Source organism: Nannospalax galili, unplaced genomic scaffold, assembly GCF_000622305.1.
Source record: "Nannospalax galili isolate Female #2095 unplaced genomic scaffold, S.galili_v1.0 scaffold3590, whole genome shotgun sequence".
NCBI classification, from domain to species: domain Eukaryota; kingdom Metazoa; phylum Chordata; class Mammalia; order Rodentia; family Spalacidae; genus Nannospalax; species Nannospalax galili.
In genome coordinates, this window is record NW_008327242.1 from 850 (window position 1) to 5081 (window position 4232).

General features: G+C 43.0%; 1 long non-coding RNA gene across 1 annotated transcript in view; it reads left to right on the forward strand.

Annotated features, from left to right (window-relative positions):
* Window positions 1–4232, forward strand: part of LOC103734347 — a 5078-nt gene extending 846 nt beyond the window's left edge. The window contains exons 2-3 of the long non-coding RNA XR_607283.1: window positions 2897–2950; window positions 4208–4232. This is a non-coding gene — a long non-coding RNA (uncharacterized LOC103734347). The remainder of the gene's footprint in view (window positions 1–2896; window positions 2951–4207) is intronic.

Genomic DNA, 4232 nt, shown 5'->3' on the forward strand with positions numbered 1-4232 from the left:
GCTTGTGCAGCACAATGGTGTCATTTGCTTGGGAAGTTCTTGACTGTGGAAGAGTAAGTTATAAATCAAATAGAGCAACAACAACATTTTGCTGGATTTAAAACATATTTTTGTTAATTCGTTGAGATTTTCACATATATTTTTTATCATATTTACCCCAACCTCCAGATCCAACCCACCTCTCATCCCCCAACTCCATGCCCTCTTTTGTAAATAACCCACCAACCAAGTCCAATTTGTGCTGCTCACATATGCCTGGAGGGGCAGAAAGATTGTAAAAGCCAGAGGTGATAGATGACACACAGAAATTATGTTTTCCAGACACAACAGGGCAGCTATACACATGAACTCGTGTAGTTGTGACAGAAATTGCTGTTATTTGTACCTCCTAACGAGGTTGCTGTTATTTGTACCTCCTAAGGAGGATATTGAGGGAGGCGTATGAAATATGAAGCAAGTTTCTGCTGAGGTTTCAACCTTGGGTGCCACATACAAACCAGGGAGCCCTAGAATAATGGCGGGTGTTGATTGAAGAGGGAGGATTGCGAATCAAATCCTGAGCATGAGAAAGATGCCAGTACTTGGTTCTCAAAGGCTGTTGCTGTGTGGTGAGGCAGTGGAGTCTTGGGGGTAGAAAGTGTGGCTGATGGATGTGGGTCACTGGGGAGTGGACCTTCGAAGGTCACACACTGGCTGACTTCCTGCCCAAGCCCTCTTCCTTCCTGTCCGTTGCCTTGATGCATGTAGGCAGCGGCCTCACACCCTCACAGCCATGCCCATGAGCCCAAATAACCCTCATTACTTCTTTCAGATAGCACAACAGCAAGAGCAGTCACTCCCACAAGATGTCAAGCATCTCGTACATTGGACATTCATGTCTGATGTCTGGTACCTCAGGTTGGCTTCTAAGTGCACTGTATGGATTCATCAGAATTAGATTCCTGAGGAAGCCATGGGTATAACTGATCTTGCCTCAGAGGGGAAGACAAAAGACAAAGTTCTAGGATCAAGTCTGGAAGGACAGAGACACTAAGAGATGCTTAGGAAGAAGGAAAAGAGAAAGCTTTAGTATGAGCTTATAAAGAAATAGAAAACCACATTGTGCTGGGAGGTTGGACAAGAGAATGATTGAAAACGTCGTGCAGCCACGGTATGACCCTCAGAGGATTCTGGGAATGGTATAGAGGGAGGAGAAAGAGCCACACTGTGGGAAATGAGTACAGTCCCAATTGTGAGCAGTGTCTGGGCAGCGCACAATTTTATTTTATTTTAATTTGTGTATGAATGTATTGCCTGCATGTATATAAGTGTGCCCGTGTCGTGCAGAGCTCAGAAGAGGGCATTGAATCCCCTGGAACTGGAGTTACAGACAGTAACTCCCGGTCCTCTGTAAGAGCAGCCAGTGCTCTTAACTCCTGAGCCATCTCTCCAGCCCCTACTTTATTTTTTAAGAGCCAGAGGACCAGACACCTGCTGCTCGTTTGTGTCTTCCAGACACGAGGGACACTGCACCCTTGAAATTGCAATGTGCTTGCCTAAACAAGACTTGCACAAACACCAGCTGACACACCAGTGTGGCTAGAGGAAATTACACAAGGTTCCACCTATAGATGAAGAGCTGCAGGCCACCAGTGGCTTCTGAGAGATCCAAATCCGCTTTTGTCAGAGAAGGAGCTCCCCAATAGGTTACCTAACCCCAAGTAGTCAGCGCTAAACACGGGTACATATTAGTACTATTGAGTGTTCTCAGCAGGTTGTTTGTTTGTTTGTTTGTGTGTGTGTGTGTGTGTGTGTGTGTGTGTGTGTGTGTGTGTGTAACCATTATTATAGCTCAGGAAATTGAGAAGGGGGCGGAATAGCAGGGGAGAAGGAAGGATGGGATATTGTAAATACAGTACTCATCTATAAAATTCTCAAGAAAGGGACCCACATGCCCTCTCTTATTCTGTATTCACTATGAAGAGACAGAGTGATTTGTCAAGCCAGAGGAGCTGAAGTTGCCATCATCAGAGTGGAACCAGTCTTCTGCCTCCTGAGCCCTGTTCCCAGCCGCCATCCCCCCAGGCCTCCTTAACCTGCAGAACTTCTGTCTCTAGGAATTAGATGAGAACATGCTCATCAGGGCTGCAGAGATGACTCAGTGGTCAAGAGTGCTTGCTGCTTTCCCAGAGGACCCACATCAGATGTCACCCACATCAGGTGGCTCATAACTGCCTGTAACTCCAGCTCTTGGGGATCTGATGCCCTGTTCTAGCCTCCATGGACACCTGCACACACGTGGCATATACTTACACAGACACACACACATAAATGAAAAAAATAAAAATAAGTCTTAGAAAAAGAATATGCCCCTCGCTCAACAGAACCGGACAATCAGTTTTATAAGTGATATATGCAGAGAATGATCTTATTGATGAAGTTTTGCTCTCTTCCTTTGGGTGAAATGGGATTAAAAACAACTGTAAAAGAATCTCTCTAATAAATGTATATGGCTTTCTGCTAATTTTAAGTAATGGCTACTGTGTGCACCTGTGTCAACGTGCGATGGTGGCAACTTACAAAAGAGGAGAGGGGATCCTTGTGTTTTGAGATTTGTGGCTAGATTTGAAGGAAGCAAATGAACAGCAAGTGTACAGCATGTGAGAGATGTACCTCAGAGTTACCTCTGCTACATGTGAAGTTGGTGTTGGAGATTTGAATTTCATAAAAGACGTTTTTTAGATACACCACAGTTCATTTTAGCTCCTGAATTCATTGATCATATCATATAAGTTGTGCGTGTATTGAATCTGCTTCAACAACATTGATGGTAAATTAAGATAAATCATTTAATTCTAACTCGTTCTTTTCCATTCTCTTCCTCACCATATCCTTTGCTTTTTTTCTCCCAAATCAGAGTTGTCACGATGAAGAAGACGATGATGGTGAAGAAGAAGTAAAGAGCTTTGAGGTAAGATGGATCTTTCTAGAATTGCCTTTTTTCTGTTTGGAGACATTGTTTCATAGCTTATCACTGATATTTATGTTTCCTGCTTTGGGCTTATTGCAGCTTATTATGTCAGAGAACTGCATGTCAGAGCTGGAGGGACAAGCCCGAGTCCTAACGTGTGCTAAGTTAAGACCAAGGAACACAGAGAACAGTTGAGCAATAATGTAACGCTCATATGTTCAGAATGAGTGTGCCTGGGAGCCAGCGGGGACGAGACCCCTTCAAATTGCTTTCAGGGCATGAGATGCTGTGGTCTGTGATTTCTAACAACATGAGGAGAATACCTACTGCAGAGTAACGTGGCAACAAGTTTTTAATGGTGTTGGATATTTTACCCCGAATCAATTGGCCTTTTGACTTTCACCCAGTTAGGCCACTCATTCACTGCACATATGCAGGTGCTTGCCATGGCGTGGTCTGCTTGCATGAGGGAGAGGCACATCTCTTCCTAGGATAGATTCTGTTTCATGATTATTTTCTCAAGCATTCTCGACTTTGAATATCTCCTGTGATTTGAATCACTGCTTAATGTTAATTAGCTTGAATGTTAATTAGCTTGAAAGGCAGTTAATTTCATCTCCCTCCCCCCGCGCTTTTCGTGAGCTTCGCTTCTTAGGAGAGCTGCTAGCTGTTGCTAACTACCATTCTTCACATTTATTGTTTTTGTTTTAGAGAGAAAACACATAGAAATAAATAAAGAGTAGATGCTTCCTATTAATTAATATGTCTGAATAGAAAGAAATAAAGAGTAGATGCTTCCTATTAATTAATATGTCTGAACTTTGAGCTGGAAGTCTAGAAATATATAAGTAGCCAGCAATGAATCTTTAATGCCTGGTAGAACCGCTTACATAGAGCCAAAGAGTGAACTTAGAATATTCAGTACCATTTCTAGAAACAATTGCTGTGACTATCTCTGGAGCTTTGAAGTCAGTATTCAAAAAACGATGAAAGCAAAGTGTTTGAGAATAACCCAGGATGGTTGCTGGCTCAGCAAATACCCTAAGTTTAATTTCTCATATAACACTATAGAATCTTTTCTAACGTATGTGTGTTCTAGTCTGAAGCTCATCTTCACTGTAAAGAGACAGGTGAATTAGAATGAGCCGGGAACAGACAGTCCTGTTTCCCTGACGTGCAGGCCATTTGTGGGTTATTGGTTGTCTCCAGAGCAGTTGTTTATTGCTATTTTGCTTCCTGTCCTCATCCTTCTTTAAGGTCACAGGATCCCAATGCAGCAAGG